We start from the raw sequence: 23606 nt of genomic DNA on the forward strand, positions 1-23606 counted from the left end.
TAATTTTTATTTTGATTCTTATAGATTTGGATCTGTGAAGCAAGACCAAAATTGGGAGAAATGGTTGGACAAAGAATTCTAGGAAATCATATTCCACTATGGACTATGGATTGGTTGAAATATAGATGTTAACCATCAAAATATATCAGTTGCAAGAATATCCAAAGTAATAGAAGAAGATGATGATGTATTTATCCACATATAAAAATTGCTTAAGATTTTTTTAAAACGCAAATATATTTGGTTATTTTAACTTATTTTACTTTCCTTTCTTTGGTTTTTCAATTCTTTGTGCGACCTACTCTAGCTCCAAGTGCGAAAGAGAAGGCACAATTGTTCTATGAAATACTTCATAGCTATGTAGACCAATGCATATGACATTATAGATCAGATTTCATCTTTTTTAGTTGACAGTGTCATCATGCGTAATAATCATCGTAATGTTGCGGGAGAAGAGACCCAAATCCATCTAGAGTGCTCTTCGCCAAATTGCCAACTTCCATCTCCTCATCTACCATCCTCAGAGGGTCCTTCAACCCAGATCTTTGTAGATTCTTTTTCGCCACCTCCTTAGTGTACTCTAGCTCGACATGTGTCATCCTCACAACTTACCCAAACTGACCATGTTTATAGTGAATTATTGGAATCACTAAAATGTTCCATGGCTGACCATTAAAAATTGCACATATTGAGATATGAGGAGATGGAACGTTTGAATAAAGAGAGGCATGACACAATCATGACAGCCAACGCTGAGTGCGAGTTTCTTAATAGAGAGAGAAATGTGACATTAATGGAAAAGTTGGATGTTTTGATTAACATCCTTCAACTTGTGCATGCACATTTTTTTGGGTGTAGAGAGACCCCACTTACACGAGAGAGTACTACAATGGATGACCAACAAAGAGAGAAGAATATAGATGAAGACTCACATGTAACTTTTCAAGTACTTTAGCTTTTGATTATCCTTTATTTCTTAATTACAAGTTGTTGACGCCGTTTCTCGTCAACAGTGAAAGAAGAGCACGTAAACAACAAACAGTAATGACCAATTAAAAAATAACAACACAAAAACACGATTTTTACGTGGTTCAGCAGTTTAAATCTGCCTAGTCCACGAGTCTCTGTTATTAAACTCAAGATTATCTCTGAAAATCCTTAAGCATGAATTCTTCAGAGTTTTCTCTCAAGGTTCAGAATTTCGGTCTATTACAATGGTGCACGACTTCTCTATTTATAGAGAAGGATGCAGAATACTATCCCACATATTTTGGGTAGTTACTCTTTTTGTGTAAATAAATTAAATGGCTCTAAATGCCTGCAATTCGATATAAAAGGAAACGTCTCCTGAAGAATAGGGGGCGTATAACTAATTGAATAATATCCCATGATTTTATGGGATTTACAATAATAAATGCAGAGCACGCCTCTTATAAACAACACTTATAGATATTCAAAGTCATTATCATATATCTCCAAGGCCTTAATCTCCCAGATTTCTCATCAGCTTTCGAGCTAATGACATCTCCCGAGGTCACATGGCTTCAAGATTGTACATACGTCAGACTCGGAGTCCCTGATTCGAGGTCATTCCTGAGGATAGAGGCGTCTCGGGAGCTACCATTCGAGATCGTGAACGTTTCGAGGCCACCACATTCGAGGTCGTCTCGAGTCTTGCAGGCTCGGTATTTAATCTTGGAGCATACTTCGAACTTTACGGGTTCATTCGCTGCGAATCCAGCTTTCGAGGTCACATTTAACATGGCTCGAAATCTGGGTATAACATCTTGCCCCCTTAAAAGTATTTGTTCGAATCCTAAGAGAAGGAAACTTTTGAACTACTTTCTTCGGGAACCGTATCGTCATACTCCTGAAAATGGACTCGCGTCAGTTGGGCATTGCTCACTTATGATACTTGAGTACCTTGGAAACATGCCCACGATCATTCGTCTTCCACCTTTTCGGTACCATCTTATCAGTAATCCCCATCCGTTGGATCTTGCAAGGATTTCATTCAACGCCCCAGATTAATCCCCTTTTTCCATCTATATATATAAGACCCCATTCATCATCTTCTTTTTTATTTTCGTTCATCAGGAGCAAGAAAAGGACGAAACCAGAGGCCATCTTAGAAAACTTCTATCTCGTGCATGTTTCTCTCAGCCAAAAAAGCAAAGAACCTCCGGTTTGCTCTAGTCCGTGAGTTCATATTTGCAGCCTCTCCTTCAGTCAGCAATTTCTCTGCAATCGCCATTATTGTGTAAGTGTGCAATCTTTGTTTTCCCTTTTGCCAGTTTTTGTTCGTACTGTTCTTGCTGTGTCTTTGAATGTACTAGTTTATTTTCTTAGCATAATACGTTAGGGGATTTTTATCCGATAGGCTCTTATGTTTTTTTTTAGATTTCCATACTGAATTTACATCCCCTAACGTATAAATTCAAAGGCGAAGAGTGGGACGTCGAGGAGCACTACCCCAGATAGGGGATTAATATCCGATAGGCTCTTATGCTCGCCTCGATCACAAAGGCGAAGAGTGGGACGTCGAGGAGCACTACCCCAGATCGATTGCAGATGGCAATAGACACGCAAGCCCAATCCGGTGGAGAAGTCACCAAATAGGGTGTTGCCCAAAGGGAGGATGGAGATTTAGATCCTCGCTTTGGGGAATTTCATGGTCCCCGAGCTCTAGTTCGGGGAAGAGTTCCAGTTAGAGGAAACCTAACTGGAACTCTAACTTGTTTCAGTATCACACAGACATGTAAAGTGATGATAGAGGAAACTTAACTGGAACTCTCCCTCGAGCTAGAGCTCGGGGACCATGAAATTCCCCCATCTTCAGAAGAAGCAGGGGGAGTACCTTCCCTATAGGTGAGTGATAACCTCGAAAGGTCCCTATAATCGTTGGTCCCGTATTGGACAGCTATCCCGTTCCACACCTCGTCCGAAGTATACATGGTGTCATACTTCCCGAGCCCACTATCAAACCTATGGACACAGTCGTCTACCCAACTCCATATGTAGAAGTGGTATCTATCATGTGGGCATGAGACTAACCTATTGGGCTTATGCCTTAGTAAGGTGGGGGACCACATTCTCGAAGTATGGAGGGCTTTACCTTCATCCGAGTCTGAGCTCGAGGCTTCGTCATTAGCCTCGTTCCCCGACGGCGGACTCCTTATGCGAACTGGAGGTGGGGACCTCACCTCTCTCCTCGGAGGGAGGACGCTTGTGGGCAGCGGCACCTGCTCCCAGTGTTCATACTTTTTATTGGACCAGTCAGAGGTAGACTGGCCCTCCCCCAAAAGTCCGCATTTTCGGAGCTTATCCTCATGTAAAAGGTACAGGAGAGACCTCCAACCATGAGGGAGTTGGAGCAGGGTCTCCTTATGTCCCTTCATTGTCTCGTCAGGAGTGGGACGTTGAAACTCAGGGAATGTCTTCATTGAATCGCAACATTGGAATTGTCCATTCCTTCAAGATTTCAACAGGAAACTCAGGGAATGGTGCTGTAGGCCTGGTGAAGTTTCACTGAAGGGATTTAATCAACGCAGCATCACGCTTCTTAGCATACTGCAAGTAACCAATCTGCTGCTGCTCAAGGTGCTCCATACGACTCAGGATAAGAGATAGCAGCATGGCAGTAGTGCTGGAAGGCGGCGCGTCATCGCCCACAGCTGCTTTGCCACGATCTGATTTTGAGCCATGTCCTTGTACACGCTGAATCGAAACCAAATCAATGCCTACCCGCCCTTGCAACACTTCTTCAGAAGGGCTAATAGTGACTCCTGCCTTCACACACAACTAAGTAATCAACGAAGGGAAGAACAAACGACCAGAATTCTTTTTAGCACAACTGAAAATTTCTTGCATAATGAGCTGCCCAACATCGATACTCTTTCCTGCCAAAATACAATACAACAACAGCACGCGGTCTTGATTAACAGTTGTGTCATGGGTGATAGGCTGCAGCGACCATTTGATGAAGGCAAACCATACACTGGCTTCAGGAGTCACGAAAGTATAAGATAAAGTACGGCGACCAGTGGTGAATACAGTCCAAGAGGCAGTAAGAATAGCCACGGTATGAAGTGCCTCATCAAAGTGTTCTGGCGTGGGGGCAGAAACTAAGTCTTGGAAGTCGGCATCCACATAATTGGGCAACCCATAAAATGCATTGATAACCTCTGCTGAAAAGGAAACAGAGGTACCACGGACGATTACTTTAGGGTGCGCCTCGGTCACCAAGTTAGCATAAAATTCACGTACAAGAGGCACACAAGCCCGCTTAGGCTTCATACACAACTGATCCCACTTATGCTTCTCAATGACCGTAGTGACATAAGAGGGCAACTCAAATGTTGCTGGTAAAAATCCACGCTCTGGCCATAACTTTTTAGACTTAAGCTTCTCAAAACGTTGCTCAGCTTGGGCACAGTGAGATTTATCAGCATTTAATGGCTGAGTTGACGGCTCTGCAGTGGTGGGCTTTTGGGGTTTGGATTTTTTGGTCAGTTTCTATTTGTGTTTCTTGAGGGGTGCTTTCTTAGGGAGTGGCTCATGAGTGGTGGGTACTTGGTCAGGTGCGGGAGTCGGGTCAGTTGTGGATTTTGGTGTAGCTGATGGTGGGGTAGTCTTTGGCTTCTTTCTCTGTGCTCTTGTTTTAATGGTCATGATGGGCAAAAAGACAGCAGCTAATTCACAAGGCTACCACACTACAAAAGGAGCACCTGAACAGTAGTGTCGCCGAATTTCCAGCAGTGCAATATTACCACCCTGTAAGGCCACAGATTATCCAACAGAGTTGTGCTCACCAGATCAAAAACTATCAGTAACTCAATTGCCCAGTAATATATTTATATATATATATATATATATATATATATACGGGGACGAAGAAATTAATACCCCATTTTTTAGAGGCTCGGCTGACTGTTGGAATATGAGGTCAATGTATGGAACTTACGGTTGACTGTTGGTGCCTAGGCGCTGAAGGCTTGAGTCTCGTCTGACCAAAATTGAGGCAGGGACTCTCGGAAACACCTGGGGTGCCGAAGGGGGGCTGGGTTCCTTGCGCCTGGACTGGGTGGTGGTAGGCTCGGTCTGGGTTTGTTCCAAGTTGGTTGGGCTGGAGAGAAGTGGCTTGCGGCTGGGACACACGGAGTAGAGAGCTTCTGGGGTCGCTGGGAACCACCTCGGCTGGGTGGTAGAGGTCAGCGGCAGGGGCTTGGGATTGGCCCTGGCATTCACAGAGCTGCCGCTGGGTCAAGGCAGTGAGGAATGGGGAGAAGATGAATATGGGTATTAGGGTATTTTGGGGTATATACGGGTATGCACATATATTTTATAGATATAATAAAATTGTACTGAAATATATATATATATGTGGATTTTGTATAGTTTATAGGGTATATATATATATTTTTCAATACATATTTGTGTATATGTATATGTTTATATAATTACATATTAACATATATATATGTAGTAAAATATATACACAAATTTATTTATTTATTTATTATATATATATTTATTTTATAACTATAGTATTATATATATGTAAATATGCCTATGAATGAAACCACGACCCAGGATTTTCCTCTGCCCAGATTGCTAATATTATGCCCAAGATTTGCTTCAGCAACCCAGATTTGATGTAACTCATTTTTTTTTTGGAAATATTTGCGGCCATTTTGCTGAAGCAAAACTCTCGCAAAACCATCAGACTCCAAAATCACTTCCAAAATACCCTGTATCTTGTTGTCTTAACACCTGAAACACCAAAATACACATAAAACCACTCCAAAACATCACAAGAAAATGAAATTAAAATAAGAAAATATATATATATATAAATAAAAATAAAAATAAGTAAAAACACTCATATGTATGTATGTATATATATATATTTTTCTTTCTTTTCTTTCTCTCTTCTTTCTGTCTTTTTTTTTTTTTTTATATATATATATACAATATCAATTTACACTTGCTTCTTTTTGGGTTGTCTTTAAATTAGTGCCTGAATCACTTGACAACCCAAATCATCCTCAACTTTAAGGATCCTCCAAAGTGATGGAGGTCTTCTCGCGGTTGACCTCACCTCCCAAATAATGTTTCAACCGCTGCTCATTCACTTTAAACTCCCTTCTGGATTGATCTTCGTGAACTTCAACTGCTCCAAATGGGTAAACTTGCACCACTGGGAATGGGCCAGACCAGCGGGACTTTAACTTGCCAGGAAATAACTTCAAGGGCGAGTTGAAAAGCAATACTTTCTGCCCCTTCTCAAAGACCCGAGCTTGAATTTTCTGATCATGCCACCTCTTAGTTTTCTCCTTGTACAACTTAGCATTTTCATAGGAGAACAACCTCATCTCTTCCAGCTCATTTAGCTGCAACTTTCGAGCTTCTCCAGCAGCTTGGAGATCCATATTCAGTTTCTTAGTGGCCCAATATGCCTTATGCTCCAACTCAATGGGCAAATAGCAAGCTTTCCCAAAAACCAACCGATACGGTGACATTCCCAAAGGGGTTTTGAAAGCCGTTCTATAGGCCCAAAGAGCATCATCCAATCGCTGAGACCAATCCTTCCTACTAGGATTCACCACTTTCTCTAGGATTCCCTTGATCTCCCTATTGGATATTTCTGCTTGACCATTGGTTTGGGGGTGGTAGGCTGTGGCAATCTTGTGCTTCACACTATATTTGGCTAATAAAGCTGCCAAAATCTTGTGTCACAAAGTGGGTGCCTTCATCACTTATAAGCGCCCTTGGAGTGCCAAAACGGGTGAACACATGCTTATGTAGGAATTTCATGACTACATTGGAATCATTAGCAGGACTTGCCACTGCTTCAACCCACTTAGAGACATAGTCAACAGCCACCAAGATATACAAATTTCCAAATGATGGTGGAAATGGCCCCATGAAGTCGATTCCCCAAACATCAAACAATTCCACTTCAAGGATGCTATTCAAAGGCATTTCACTCCTTGCTGAAATATTTCCAACACGCTGGCAGCGGTCACATCTCTTAGCAAATTCATGAGCATTCTTGAAGATAGAGGGCCAATAATACCCCGATTGAAAAACCTTAGCGGTTGTTCTTTGCCCACCAAAATGTCCACCATAAGGAGCTGAATGACAATGCTCTAGTATGCTAGAAACTTCCTCCTCAGGCACACAACGCCTCATGATTCGATCTGAACATTGTTTGTACAAATAGGGCTCATCCCAATAATAGAATCTCACATCATGAAAGAACTTCTTGAGTTGCTGCCTATTCAAATCAGGTGGCTGCAAACCACTCACCAAATAGTTGACAAAATCAGCGTATCATGGAGTAGTGGTTTGGTTCACAACCAACAATTGCTCATCGGGGAATGTCTCTTTAATGGGCCCTTCATTTTGCTTTTCACTTCCAGCTTCAAGTCTAGATAAGTGGTCAGCCACTTGGTTCTCCGTTCCTTTTCTATCCCGAATTTCCAAGTCAAATTCTTGAAGAAGCAACACCCATCGAATAAGTCGTGGCTTAGCATCCTTTTTGGCAATTAGATACTTGATCGCTGAATGGTCTGTATAAACCACCACTTTAGTCCCCACAAGATAAGCTCTAAACTTGTCAAAAGCAAACACCACCGCCAAAAGCTCTTTCTCGGTGGTAGTATAGTTCAATTGGGCATCGGCTAATGTCTTGCTTGCATAATAAATGGAATGAAAAACCTTCTCTTTTCGCTGCCCAAGTACAACACCCACAACAAAATCACTAGCATCGCACATCAATTCAAAAGGGAGAGACCAATCTGGAGCTATAATGATGGGTGCGGTGATAAGAGCCTTTTTTAAAGTCACAAATGCTTCTTGACACTCCTTGTTGAAATCAAATGCTCGATTTTGCTCAAGTAAGGAACAAAGGGGCTTATAAATCTTTGAAAAATCCTTTATAAACCTCCTATAGAAGCCCGCATGCCCTAAAAAGCTTATAATCCCCTTGACTGTAGTAGGTGGTGGCAATTTTTCTATAACTTCCAGCTTTGCTCTATCCACTTCTATGCCCTTGTTAGAAATTCTATGGCCCAACACAATGCCTTCTTGAACCATGAAATGACATTTCTCCCAATTGAGTACCAAGTTTGTTTCTTCACATCTAGCCAAGACTTGCTCCAAGTTAGCCAAACAAGTGTCAAAAGACTCCCCAAATACTGAAAAATCATCCATGAAGACTTCAAGAGACTTCTCCACCATATCTGAAAATATTGCCATCATACAACGTTGGAAAGTAGCGGGGGCGTTGCACAGCCCAAAAGGCATCCTTCTAAAGGTAAAGGTGCCATAAGGACAAGTAAAGGTAGTCTTCTCTTGGTCTTCCGGCGCGATGGAAATCTGATGATAGCCTGAATACCCATCAAGGAAACAATAAAACTCCTTTCCAGCCAACCGATCAAGCATTTGGTCAATGAATGGCAGCAGGAAGTGGTCTTTACGAGTAGCCTTATTCAACTTCCGATAGTCCATACAAACACGCCACCTCGTCACTTGTCTTGTGGGAATCAACTCATTATTTTCATTGGCCACCACCGTGACCCCACCTTTTTTAGGAACACACTGAATTGGGCTGACCCAAGAACTATCTGAAATTGGGTAAACAATTCCATAATCAAGCCACTTAATTATCTCTTTTCTAACCACTTCCTTCATGATAGGATTAAGCCTTCGCTGCTGCTCAACAGAATTATTATAACAATCCTCCAACAAAATTTTATGTATACAAAATGAGGGACTTATCCCCTTGATATCCGCCATAGTCCAACCAATGGCCCTTGTGTATTTCTTCAAAACAGCCAGCAACAAACTTTCTTTTTCAGCTCATAACATGGCTGAAATAATCACAGGCAAGGTCTCATTATCTCTCAAATAAGCATACTTCAAGTGACTAGGCAAGGGCTTCAACTCTAATTTTGGTGGCTCTTGAATAGAAGGCTGAGGAGGCTTAAAATTCCCTTCCGACAAATTCAATGACTCAAAAGACCTCCTGAATTTAGCAAAGGGCTGCTTTGACTCCACCCATGTAACTTGGCTTTCTTCCTCTTCACTTAAGCTTTCAAGCTCTTCTAGTGACCTTACCCCCACTCTATCTTTACAAGCTTCCTTATGGAATTTTTCAACGATAATAGACTCAATTACACTTAGCCTAGAATATTCCTCAACCTCATCCGGAAACTTCATAGCATTGAACACGTTAAAAGTCACTTGTTGGTCATTCACCCTCATAGTAAGCTCCCCTTTTTGTACATCAATCAAGGTCCTCCCGGTAGCTAGAAATGACCTACCCAAGATAATAGGAATATCTCTATCCGCTTCATAATCAAGGATGATGAAATCAGCCGAAAAAATGAATTTATCAACTTGCACAAGTACATCTTCAATTTTTCCTTCCGGGTGTGCCATAGAACGATCCGCTAATTGCAAAGTGACAGTGGTTGGTCTTGCTTCTCCAATCCCCAACTTCTTGAAAATTGACATGGGCATCAAATTGATACTAGCCCCCAAGTCACAAAGTGCTCTACCAACATCTCTACCACCAATAGAACAAGGAATTGTGAAGTTGCCCGGATTCTTCAATTTAGGAGGAATTTTACTCTTCAATATAGCACTACACCCTTCAGTCAACGCCACTGTTTCAAATTCACCAAGCCTCCTCTTTTTAGTTAAAATATCTTTCAAAAACTTCACATAGTTGGGCATTTGCTCCAAAGCTTCCACCAATGGTATATTGATGTGAAGTTGTTTCAAAACATCTAAAAATCTCCGGAATTGACTATCTTGTTGCTGCCTTTGAAAGCGCTGAGGAAATGGTGGAGGTGGCTTGCTTGTAGGCTCTCCTGTAGCATTTTGCGGAGGAATTGCTGCAGCAATTGCTTCAAGATCAACATTTAAATTTTTTGATTTCACAGTTTTGTCTCCTTTGTCCACACTACTTTGGATTGAAGTGGGCTCACTGTTTCTAGTGCAATTATCCTCAGTCAATTCCACATTCTTGCCACTTCTCAAGGTAACCGCCTTGCAATGCTCCTTGCCATCTTTCCTTGGATATTCTGTGTCACTAGGCAAGGTGCCTTGTAGTCTATTCCTTAGCTCATTAGCAAGCTGCCCCAACTGAGTTTCTAGATTCCTCAAGGATGTCGCTTGACTCTGAATCACAGCATCATTCTTGGCCATATATTCCTTCATTAAACTCTCCAAAGAGCTTGATTGAGACACTTGAGGATGAGGTGGTTGAGCTCTTTGTTGTTGTTGAGAAAACCCTGGTGGATATGTAGGCTTGTTTTGCATCGGTGCTCTGCTTGAACTAGCTCTTTGACCCCCCCATGAGAAGTTTGGGTGCTGCCTCCACCCCGGATTGTAAGAGTTCGAATATGGGTTATTTCGGTTGGCATTTTGATTTCCCACATAACAAACTGAAGCGGGATTCGAAGGACAACTCTCAAATGCATGTCCATCTCCTCAATAAACACAAGATACATCGGCAACTTGTCCCATAGCAGCCAGTTGTACCATTCCCCCCAAACTCATGTTCTTGAGAAGGTTAGTCATTGAAGAAACTTGAGTTGTCAAAGCTGTCAATGCATCAACTTCAAGTATACCAGCCACTTTTCGACTTGTTGAGGCTCTAATGTTGGACCATTGATAATTGTTGCTAGCTATCCTCTCCAAAATCTCATAGGCTTCATTGTAGGACTTAGAAAGAATAGCCCCATTGGCTGAAGCATCTAACACCATACGAGTGGAAGAATTGAGCCAATTGTAGAAAGTTTCCATTTGTATACAATGCGGGATCCCATGGTGTGGGCACTTTCTCAATAGTTCCTTGAATCTCTCCCAAGCTTCACAGAATGATTCATCTTCCAGCTGCTGAAATGACATGATTTCATTGCGAAACTTGGCATTTTTGGTAGGGGGAAAGTACTTCATCAAGAATTTCTCAGCCAACTCATTCCATGTAGTCACCAAGTCGGGAGGAAGGGTGTTGAGCCAAGCTCTAGCTCGATCCCTCAAAGAGAAAGGGAACAATTTCAACCTTAGGGCCTCATCAGTCACTCCTTGTAGCTTGAAGGAATCACTCACCTCCAAAAATGAACGAAGATGAAGATGAGGATCCTCAGTAGGCAGCCCACTAAATTGGCCCACTGTTTGCAACATTTGGAACATAACGGGCTTTAACTCAAATTGGAGTGCTTGAATTTCAGGCCTAACAATGCCCGAATTGAGCTCATTGAACATGGGGGCAACATACTCCCTTATGGCTCTCTCTCTGTCATCAGCCATAGCAATTGTGTTAGTGACATTATTAGCACCCTCAACTCCTTCAACCTCTTCAGCCATATTAAGGCGATTTTGAGCCTGTTGTTCCCTTAGTCTTCTTCTAATTGTTCTTTCAATCTCGGGGTCAATAGGAGTTAGTTCAACGTTTTCTTGCTCGTTCATATAGTAAATCACCTGAGAAAACACAAGAGCAAGCAAACAAAGTCAGCTTAACAAAGAAAAAAAAAATTGCAAGTAATTGATTTTATAAGAATTTCTAATTTCAATCCCCGGCAACGGCGCCAAAAACTTGTTGCGATTCAATTTAATATTTGATTTTAAATACGTAAGTGCATGTAATCACACAAGTAATATAATGATAAGTAAATCGTCTCCACATGGATTGCAAATTAAAAAATTAAGCAAAACAATTACTAGACAATTTTAGAAAATTAAAAGTCAAGTGGTTGTTTATAGGCTAAGCAAAATATTAAAATAAAATGGAAATACTGAAATTAAAAACTGAACTGAATAAGAAAATTGAGAGAATTATATGGATTGCAAAATGGACTTGAATTATTGATTTCCCCTATATTATTCGTCCTGAATAATTTGCAGACAGATTGCTGCAGCAATATTCTAGCAAAACTCCCAGGTTAACAAGAATTCGTTTAAACACCCATAAAACTTTCCCAAATTTTAGGATATTAATTCTTCCACCTAAACATATTCCTATGCAAAATCAGATTTAAGAATGCAAATCAAAGTTTAATTCTCCAAAGTTACACAAGGCAAATAACATATCCCTATGTTACTTACTAACATAACCTAACCTAGATTATGACTTGTGTCATCCAAACTTTTCCCATTACATTTAATCTTTCCAGCATTAAACATAATTAAATAACTTGCCATTGCTGGCACACTTGAATGAACAAAGGATATTTTACTAGAATAAAGTGCAAAAAATTTATAGACTATAACATAGAGTTCATCAACAATTCAAGCCACCTAAAAATGAGTTCATGGCTGAGTTCATAGACATTAATTCACAATCAAAACAGCCCATGATATTCAGTTTAGAATCCAACTCAGAAATTAATACAATAGAGTTTAGGAAGAAGAGAAAAACAAATCCAAAATGATGCTTGAGCTTCTTTGATTTTCCTCCTTCTTCCTTGAACCTCCTTTTTTTTTTCTGGCGTTTTTTCTCTCTGTTTTTCTGCAGTCAACTTATGGCTCAAGTCTCCCTCCAAAAATGGAGGCTGCTCTTTTCTTAATTAGCTAGGGTACAACCCTCTTCTTTTCCTTCTTTTTATTTCCCAATTTTATCCCTCCTTTTTCTCTCACACGTGACCCATTCACTTAAAAGTTGCTGATATAATATATGTACCCACTTTGTGCCACGTCAGCCTCCTTTTACAGCTGGATAAGTGATGCCACATGCACTCCTCTTTGAGCTGATATTTCCTCCTATTTTTTCTGAAAATGCTGCAGCAAAACGCTCCTGTCTTTAGCAAACCCTATATTTCATCACAAGCAACACATAATAAAAATCTATTTGTTTTTCTTGATTTCTTTAGAGAGTACCATGCAAAAACTCTCTAAATGCGATTAAATGCTCAAACACTTCACAAAGACTAAAGGATATGATAAAACTATGAAAAGAGAATAATGAAATGAAATGACACCATTACAAAAGTATCACTCAACTCATTCTTTTCGTTTATAATAAGCTTAAAAGTATGACAGATAACTCTTTATTCAAGAGTTATAAGATTCACCATACCTCAAGGAGAGAAGAATATAAATAGTGACCCACATGTAATTGATATGGCTACACAACCTTCTAGAGACACAATCACCACACCAACTCATTTACCTGCACATACCTATGAGACACCACCATCAATTATTTATGAAGGGGTTAGTGATGAAGAACCTGATGATAAGGTAGAACAAGTATTTCAAGAAGGCCAATCACTGAGATTAAGAAAACGTGCTCGAACCTTGTTATGACCTTTCATATCATGGCCAAAGAAACGTCAATACTCAAAGTTAGAACCTCTTACTTTCGACCCTTTTAGGCTGCCTATTGAAGATGATGTGCAAGCTTTTTATAGGTGGTACAATGGGGTTACAAGTGGTAGACCCGTCATTCGTTGCGGCCTATTATTTCAAAAAAGAAGTTTTTTTGAGATATTGTTGGCAAAGCAACAATATATTGATAGCGAGGTAAGTTTTATCATTCAGTTATTTCATAATAATTAGTTAAAACTAATTTTCTTTTTCAGCTTAACTAATATTGAATAACTGATATTTTTGGGCAACATGTAGATGAAATAACCTATATACTTAAAAAACGAATGGAAAAAAATCAAGATATCTTTCCACAAAATAGATGCATTGGTGAGTTTGAGAAATATGTGTGTGAGTTATATTGCAAGTCTCGAGAGACTAGCACCACAATATACAAAAAGTCTCCACAGCTAATGTCATTTGTTGATGCAATGAGACCCATTAGAGGGAGAGTTTGGTCCAAAGTGAATTACTTCTATGTGTCATGGAACAATAAAAGCAAGCACTGGATGACATTGGTAGTAGACATTAGTGTATGGAGATCCAATATTTTGGATTAGAGTCATAAATCCATATTGTCCACATTGTCCACCTCGCTATCAGAATGTGGACAATATGGATTTATGACTCTAATCCAAAATATTGGATCTCCATACACTAATGTCTACTACCAATGTCATCCAATGTTTGTTTTTATTGTTCCATGGCACATAGAAGTAATTCACTTTGGAGCAAACTCTCCCTCTAATGGGTCTCATTGCATCAACAAATGACATTAGCTGTGGAGACTTTTTGTATACTGTGGTGCTAGTCTCTCGAGACTTGCAATATAACTCACGCACATATTTCCCAAACTCACCAGTCAAAATGCATCTATCATGTGGAAAGATATCTTCAAATTTTCCATTCGTTTTCTAAGTATATAGGTTATTTCATCTACATGTTGCCCAAAAATATCAGCTATTCAATATTAGTTAAGCTGAAAAAGAAAATTATTATGAAATAATTGAACGATAAAACTTACCTCGCTATCAATATATTATTGCTTTGCCAACAATATCTCAAAAAAACTTATTTCTTAAAATAATAGGCCGCAACGAATAACGGGTCTACCACTTGTATCCCCATTATACCACCTATAAAAAGCTTGCACATCATCTTCAATAGGCAGCCTAAAATGGTCGAAAGTAAGAGGTTCTAACTTTGAGTATCGACGTTTCTTTGGCCATGATATGAAAGGTGATAACAAGTTTTGAGCACGTTTTCTTAATCTCAATGATCGACCCTCTCGAAATACTTGTTCTACCTCATCACCAGGTTCTTCGTTACTAACTCCTTCATAAATAATTGATGGTGGTGTCTCATATGTATGTGTAGGTGAATAAGACGGTGTGGTGATTGCGTCTCTGGAAGGTTGTGCAGCCATATCAATTACATGTGGGTCACTATTTATATTCTTCTCTCCTTGAGGTGTGGTGAATTCATCTACAAAGTCTGCACGCGCATTAAAAGGCATATCCTACAACCATGGAGTAACAAAGCATTTAACTTATAATTACGAAATAAAGGATAATCAAAAGCAAAAGTACTTGAAAAGTTACATGTGAGTCTTCATCTATATTTTTCTCTCTTTGTTAGTCATCCATTGTAGTATTCTCTCCTGTAGGTGGGGTCACTCCACACCCAAAAAAATGTGCAAGCACAGGTCGAAGGATGTTAATCAAAACATCCACCTTTTCCATTAATGCCACATTTCTCTCTCTATTCAGAAACTCACACTCGGTGTTGGCTGGCATGATTGCGTCATGTCTTTCTTTATTCAAACGTTCCATCTCCTCATATCTCGATATGTGCAATTTTTCTTGGTCATCCATGGAACATTTTAGTGATTCCAATAATTCACTATAAACATGGTCAGTTGGGGTAGGTTGTGAGGATGACACATGTTGAGTTGGAGTACACTAAGGAGGTGGCAAAGAAGAATCTACAAAGATCTGAGTTGAAGGATCCTCTGAGGATGGTAGATGAGGAGATGGAGGTTGGCAATTTGGCATAGAGCACTCTAGATGGATTTAGGCCTCTTCTCCCGCAACAATACGATGATTATTACGCATGATGACACTGCCAACTAAAATGATGAAATCTGATCTATAATGTCATTTGCATTGTCTACATAGCTATGAAGTCTTTCATAGAACAGTTGTACCTTCTCTTTCGCACTTGGAGCTAGAGTAGGTCGCACAAAGAAAGGAAAGAAAAATAACCAAATATATTTGCGTTTTAAAAAATTCATAAGCAATTTTTATATGTGGATAAATACCTCATCATATTTTTCTATTACTTTGGATATTCTTCCAACTGAGATATTTTGATGGCTAACATTTATGTTTCAACTAATCTATAGTGGAATATGATTTCATAGAATTCTTTGTCCAACAATTTCTCCCAATTTTGGCATTGCTTCATAGATCCAAATCTATAAGAATCAAAATAAAAATTATAAGCCTGAAAAAACACATGATAAGTGATACTTATAAAAAATTACATACATAATCTTAGATTTTTTTACATGAAATATCCAAAGACAGCATATGAAGTTCCACTTGATAACATCTTTATTAGGACCTGTCTAAAATTTTACACAAGTTATTTGATCTATAATCTTCTCATTTACCAGCCTCCCCCAAGGATATTTGTCAAATATCTCCAAATTGTCCACTAGTTGTAGCCAAGATGAATCTATTGTGGTACCGACACTTGAATGTAACAGAAACGCTCTTAGGAGGTAGATAAAGCACAACTTCACTCTGTCTTTCTTTCTCGCCTCTTTTGGTATATTATCTAGCACATTTTCTACACCCTTTATTTTTATAAACCTATCCTTGAAGTACTTATTCTTTAAATTGTTGTTTGATGAACATTTAGTTCTTCTGGTGTTAATTCGCCATCAGGGTATAATCCAGATACTATTGCAAACTCTTGGATAGAGAACCTCACAGGTTTGCCATTTATCAAAAACCACAACTCATGCTTTTTTTGACAATTTATCCTCCTTGCAATTATCTGTTGCAATAAGGTACCCCAAAACTTTCCTTTCCAAGAGAGGTCCAATAAATGACCCAACTGACTATATTTTCTAAAAACAATCTTGTTAGTTTTTGATAACCATGAATTTATTTTTTCAAACATTTGCATCAAAGATCTAATGGTAACTTTAGATTTTCTTTGAACATTTTCATTCGTAATAACACTCGGGATACAAGGAAGCTCTATTGTCAAAACAGTTCTAGAATTCTGAAATAATTTGCCAAACAAACAAAAACAATGTAAATAATAAGTGCAAACATTTATTACAAATTGAAATAAGCAACCCTAAGCTGGGTCAGATAGGGTCAGGTCTCTTAGTGTATTTTTACATTAATAAGACAATTGAACTAAGCGACCCTAAGAGACCTAGAGGGTCGCAAAGGTCGCTTTGTGTATTTTAACATCTAAGAAGAAAATTGAACTAAGCGACCCACATGGTTGCAAATGGTCTATTAGTGTATTTTTACATCAACATAGAAATTGAACTAAGAGATCTAGAGGGTCGCTTAGTGTATTTTAACATTTAAGAAGATTAAACTAAGCGACCTAGAGGGTTGCAAAAGGTCGCTTAGTGTATCTTAACATAATGAAGTAAATTGAACTAAGCGATCATCTGGGTCGTAGAAGGTCACTTAGTGTATTTTAACATTAAGAAGAAAATTACACTAAAAGACCCTTAATTACACTAGGTGACTCAATGGGTTACATATGGTCTCTTAGTTTAATTTTCAAGTTGGTATTTATATTATTTTGAGAACAATGATGAAATCTAACAATGAAAATATACTTAAAAATATAGAATTTTCACTTATTTTTATTTTCAATTTAAACATCAATTTAGTCAAAATCAAAATCATTCTAATCCATTAAACTCATAATCTTAATCATTCTAATTCATTAAACGCATAACCATAATCTTACTTGTTCATTTGCGGAAGGCTGACAAAATGTAGTTGATTCCTCCATTGTTGCTTCCATTATTGTTTACCAAGTTTTTCAGAAACTAGAATTATAAAAGATAAGAGATTTTAAAAAGAAAGGATTAGAGATAATCACACAAGGGATTTTACGTGGTTGGGGGGTTAAAGAGCCTTAGACCACGAGTCTATTGTATTAGAGCTTAAGGAGCTTTAGTAATGAAGTTTTCTCTTAATTTGAGTAGAGTATATGCTTACAAGAGAAAAATCAGATCCTTTCCACAGTGCATAACTGTTCATATTTATAGGCAGTTGAGTGCTCTGGATTTGGGCTGGACTAATCCGGGCCCAATAAGGGTACAAACACTATTTGTTCACTGATGGAGGCTTCATACAAATGATTTTATTAAATTAAATACACTAATCAAGGCCTATTGGGCTGACTTGAGCATAACCACAATGTCAGACTGACAACAGTAAGTAGATTCAGTTTGGTTCACGTGAGCTTCTAAGGAGATCCGAGGGACATGATCCGTCAGAGTAGTGGCAGTACGATTCTGAAATAATGGTGTGCATTCCGTATGTAACCTCTTCTGCAGGTTAGTTGTGGGGAAAAAACTCTGTGTTTCTTTGGGTGATGTCAGTGTCGAGAACAGTTTATCACGCCCAACCCGGTCGCCTGGTCCGGGTTCGTCTACTAACTTCCTAATCCATTTACTAAGACCCTGGTTTGTTTACCAGAACCTGGGTTCATCCCCTACCGTTCCGGTCCATTTACCAAGACCTTGGTTCGTTTACCAGAGCCCAGGTTCATTTGCTACCGTCCCGGTCCATTTTTAGACTTGGAGGAAACAATATCCTTATTGCTCCCTAGATGACACCGTACAAGGGTCCGGGAAGATGAAACATGCCAACTTCGTGGTCCCGACTTACATTCTGGGACCATGTTGGGCTTACTGATATTCGGGCCACCAGGACTCACTCCTTCCCCGTCTATTGGGCTTGATCTGGGCCTTAGGTCCCTTCAAGATGACCCATGGACTCAAGGTACGGAGCCGGGAGTGTGGGGAGGAAAAGGGGATAACAATTATATTTTCTTCAAAATAAAGAGAGTAAGGGAATGAGTGAAGGCGGAACTATTGTGGAAATAAGTAAAAGAAAATAAATACCAATATGTTGTCCCTGTTGAGGGTGGTTGGAGCTCGTCGCCGACGAACTTTTCATGGCAGGAAAATGTTGATGCTCTAGTCTCTTCAATGCAGAAGAAGAAAGATATGTGAGAGGAATTTGCCAAAATGGCTTTTTCAGATATTGATATTGGCAAAATGGCTTTTTTTATTGTAATTAATTTTTATAGTTATTACATTTTATTAAATCCGATGATGTGACTGGATTCTGTAAATAAAATAGGCTTAATACATATAACAAATCCCTAAACAATAGTGTCCATCGTCTTCCTCCTTTCTCTCACATACCTCCCTCTCTTCTTCTCCATTGAAGACAGCAACCTCATTCTACCGTGAAAAGTTCGCCGGCGGTGAGCTCCGACCACCCTCAACGGTGACAAGATTTTTCCTGGTATTTATTTTCTTTTACTTATTTCCACAATAGTTTCACTTTCACTCATTCTCGTACTCTCTTATGCTCTTTATTTTGAAGAAAATATAATGGAAGCAATAATGGAGGAATCAACTACATTTTGTCAGCTGTCATCAAATGAACAAGTAAGATTATGATTATAGTTTAATGAATTTGAATGATTAAGATTATGATTTGATGGATATGAATAATTTTGATTTTGAGTAAATTGGTGTACAAATTGAAAAAAGTAAAAATTCTATAATTTTAAGTTTATTTTCATTGTTAGAGTTCATCACTGTTCTGAAAACTATATGAATATTGAATTGAAAATTACACTAAGAGACCATATGTAACTCATAGAGTTGCCTAGTGCAATTAAGGGTCTTTTAGGGTATCTCAGTGTAATTTTTTTCTTAATGTTAAAATACACTAAGCATCCTTCTGTGACTTCCTGGGTCGCTTAGTTCACTTTTATTCTTTATGTTAAAATACACTAAGCAACCATAAATGACCATAAGCGACCCTGTGAGTCGCTTAGTTCAATTTTATTCTTTATGTTAAAATACACTAAGCGACCCTGTGGGTCGCTTAGTTCAATTTTTTTCTTAGTTGTTAAAATACACTAAGTGACCTTTGCGACCCTCTGGGTCTCTTAGGGTCGCTCAGTTTAATTTTTTTCTTGATGTTAAAATACACTAATCGACCTTTGCGACTCAGAGGGTCGCTTAGTTCAATTTTCTTCTTAGATGTTAAAATACACTAAGTGACATTTGCGACCCTTTGGGTCTCTTAGGGTCGCTTAGTTCAATTTTCTTGTTGATGTAAATATACACTAAGAGACCTAACACAACTTAGAGTCACTTATTTCAATTTTGTAATAAATATTTGCACTTATTATTTACATTAATTTACATTGTATTTTGTTTGTTTGGAAAATTATTTCAGATTTCTAAAACTATTTTGACAACAGAGCTTCCTTGTGTCTCGAGTGTTATTATAAATGAAAATGTTCGAAGGAAATCTAAAGTTACCATTAGGTCTTTTATGCAAATGTTTGAAAAAATAAATTCATGGTTATAAAAAACTGACGAGAATGCTTTCAGAAAATATGGTCAGTTGGGTCATTTGTTGGACCTCTCTTGGAAAGGGAAGTTTTGGGGGACCTTATCACACCAGATAATTGCAAGGATGATAAATTGTCAAAAAAAGCATGAGTTGTGGTTTTGATAAATGACAAACTTGTGAGGTTCTCTATCCAAGAGTTTGCAATAGTAAATGGATTATACACTGATGGCGAATTAACATCAGAAGAACTAAATGTGGTTTCATCAAACAACAATTTAAAGAATAAGTACTTCAAGGATAGGTCTATAAAAATAGAGGATGTAGAAAATGTGCTAGATAATATACCAAAAGAGGCGAGAACGAAAGACAAAGTGAAGTTGTGCTTTATCTACCTACTAAGTGCGTTTCTGTTATATTCAAGTGCCGGTACTACAATAGATTTATCTTGGCTACAACTAGTGGACAATTTGGAAATATTTGATAAATATCCTTGGGGGAGGCTGGTATATGAGAAGATTATAGATCAAATCACTCGAGTAAAGTTCCGGAAAGATCATAATAAATATATTATCAGGTGGAACTTCATATGTTGTCCTTGGATATTTCAGGTAAAAAAATCTAAACTTTTGTATCTAAATTTTGATAAGTATGGCTTATCATATGTTTTTCATGCTTATAATTTTGTTTTGATTATTGTAGATATGGATCTGTGAAGTAATGTCAAAATTGGGAGAAATGCTTGGACAAAGAATTCCAGGAAATCATATTCCATGATGGATTGGTTGGAAAATAAATGTTAAGGTCCAAAATATCATAGTTGCAAGAATATCCAAAGTAATAGAAGAAGATGATGACGTATTTATCCACTTATAAAAATTGCTTATGAATTTTTTAAAATGCAAATATATTTGGTTATGTTAACTCATTTTACTTTTATTTATTTGGTTTCTCAGTTCTTTGTGCGACCTACTCTAGTTCCAAGTGCGGAAGAGAAGGTATAACTGTTCTATGAAATGCTTCGTAGCTATGTAGATAATGTAGATGACATTATAGATCTGATTTCTTCATTTTTAGGCAGCAATGTCATCCTGTGTAATAATCCTCGTATTGTTCTACGCCAGATTCCCCACTTCCATCTCCTCATCCACCATTCTTAGAGGGTCCTTCAACCCAGGTCTTTGTAGATTCTTCTATGCCACCTCCTCAGTTTACTCCAGTTCGTTCTGTGCCATCCTCACAATCTGCCCCAACTGATCATGTTTATAGTGAATTATTTGAATCACTAAAATGTTTCATGGCTGACCAAGAAAAACTGCACATAGCGAGATATGAGAAGAATGAACGTTTGAATAAAGAGAGGTATGAGGAGATGAAACGTTTGAATAAAGAGAGGCATGATGCAATAATGGCAGCCAACTCTGAGAGTGAGTTTCTGAATAGAGAGAAATATGACATTAATGGAAAAGTTTGATGTTTTGACTGACATCCTTCGACCTGTGCATGCACATTTTTCTGGGTGTGAAGATCCACAAGTAACTTTTCAAGTACTTTAGCTTCTGATTATTCTTTATTTCTTAATTATAACTTAAATGCTTTGTTACTCCATGGTTGTATGATACACCTTTCAATGCGCATGCAAACTTTGTAGATGAATTCACCACACCTCAAGGAGAGCATAATATAGATAGTGACCCTAAGGTAACTGATATGGCTGCACAACCTTCCAGAGACGCAATCACCACACCATCTCATTCACCTCCACATACCTCTGAGATACCACCATCAATTATTTATGAAGGGGTTGGTAACGAAGAACCTGGTGATGAGGTAGAACATGTAGTTCGAGATGGCCAACCCTTGAGATTAAGAAAACGCACTCAAAACTTGTTATCACTTTTCATATCATGGCCAAAGAAACGTTGATACTCAAAGATAGAACCTCCTACTTTCGACCCTTTTAGGCCGCCTATTGAAGAGGATGTGTGGTACAATGGGGATACATGTGGTAGACCCATCATTCGCTGCGACCTATTATTTCGAGAAAGAAGTTTTTTTGAGACTTTGTTGGCAAAGCAAGAATATTTTGATAGTGAGGTAAGCTTTCTCATTCATTATTTCATAATAATTTGTTAATACTAGTTTTCTTTTTCAGCTTAACTAATATTGAATAGTTAATGCTTTTGGGCAGCATGTGGATGAAATAACTTATATATTTAGAAAACGAATAGACAAATTTCAAGACATCTTTCCACAAGAAGATGCATTTTGACTGATGAGTTTGGGAAATATGTTCGTAAGTTATATTGCAAGTCTCGAGAGACTAGCACCACCGTATACAAAAAGTCTCCACAGCTAATGTCATTTGTTGATGCAATTAGACTCATTAGAGGGAGAGCTTGGTCCAAAGTGAATTACTTCTATGTGCCATAGAACAATAACAACAAACATTGGATGGCATTGGCAGTAGACATTAGAATGTGGACAATATGGATTTATAACTCCAATCCAGAATATTGGATCTCCATAGAAGCAATGGAAAGATCAGTGCAACCACTTGCATAATATTTTCCGCTATTACTTCATGATAGTGGTCATTTTAATGAATTTCGTGCTCAGTGTATGTACTTCATGAAGATAGAAGTTTCCCCCGCAGATACTGTTCCTCAAAGCAATAGAATGTAAGTTTCATTTAAATTTACATGTATCATCAACTTTTAAAGATAATACTAATATAGTTAACCTTGTCTTTCATAGGGGAGATTGTGGTATATTCATGCTGAAGACAATAGAAATGCACATTGCTGGTAATGCAACAAGTCAGCTAGAACGTTGCTAAACGACGACAATTGCACTAAGAGATCTTAAGGGTCGCCTTAAAGAATTTACACCTAATTTATTAGAAACCCTAAAATTGCACGAAGAGACTCTAAGGGTCGCATTGAAGCATTTACACCTAATTTATAAGAAACCTTAAAATTGTACTAAGAGACACTAAAATTGCACTAAGAGACCCTAAGGGTCGCATTGAAGCAAGTACACCTAATTTATAAGAGACCCTAAAATTGCACTAAGAGACCCTAAGGGTCGCATTGAAGCATTTACACCTAATTTATAAGAAACCCTAAAATTGCAGTAAGAGACCCTAAGGATTGCATTGAAGCATTTACACATAATTTATAAGAGACCCTAAACTTGCACTAAGAGACCCAAAAATTGCACTAAGAGACCCTAAGGGTCGCATTGAAGCATTTACACCTAATTTAGAAACTTCATCTTGGGAGGGTATGCGATTGATTTTTGGTCGCCCTTTAGTCATGTCTTCAAGTGGTGCTATCACTTGTATTGTAGTAACATCTTCAGGAATGTTGGTCCACTGTGAGTTTGGAGGAACATGATATATAGTTTCAGCATATGCTAACAACCAATATTCTGAAGTGTAGAATTTTGAACACATCGAATATATAAAGTTCTCCAGTATTTTGAGGTTGGGACTTTCCTGCTGCTGCTATGGCATGAACACATGGAAGCTTCTCAATATCAAAAATTTTGCACGTACAACTTTTTGACCTTACTTAC

At 38.4% G+C, this 23606-nt stretch overlaps 2 long non-coding RNA genes and 1 other non-coding gene across 5 annotated transcripts in view; all 3 read left to right on the top strand.

The window, feature by feature from the left end:
* LOC133811784 (uncharacterized) overlaps positions 1-23606 on the top strand; it is a 31899-nt gene that overhangs the window by 2228 nt on the left and 6065 nt on the right. Inside the window, exon 3 of one of the 3 annotated variants that reach the window (XR_009883331.1) lies at positions 25-2098. The exons of the other annotated variants lie outside the window; for them this stretch is intronic. This is a non-coding gene — a long non-coding RNA (uncharacterized LOC133811784). Of the gene's footprint in view, positions 1-24; positions 2099-23606 lie in introns of those variants that run through there. 3 annotated transcript variants of the gene reach the window in all.
* Positions 10835-10941, top strand: LOC133813125 (small nucleolar RNA R71). Its single transcript, XR_009884166.1, has one exon. It is a non-coding gene; the product is annotated as a small nucleolar RNA R71 (small nucleolar RNA).
* LOC133779810 (uncharacterized) lies at positions 19671-23011 on the top strand. Its single transcript, XR_009869161.1, has 6 exons — positions 19671-20638; positions 20730-21025; positions 21105-21562; positions 21679-22124; positions 22219-22708; positions 22785-23011. It is a non-coding gene; the product is annotated as an uncharacterized LOC133779810 (long non-coding RNA).

The sequence above is a fragment of the Humulus lupulus genome, chromosome 1 (assembly GCF_963169125.1).
Source record: "Humulus lupulus chromosome 1, drHumLupu1.1, whole genome shotgun sequence".
NCBI classification, from domain to species: domain Eukaryota; kingdom Viridiplantae; phylum Streptophyta; class Magnoliopsida; order Rosales; family Cannabaceae; genus Humulus; species Humulus lupulus.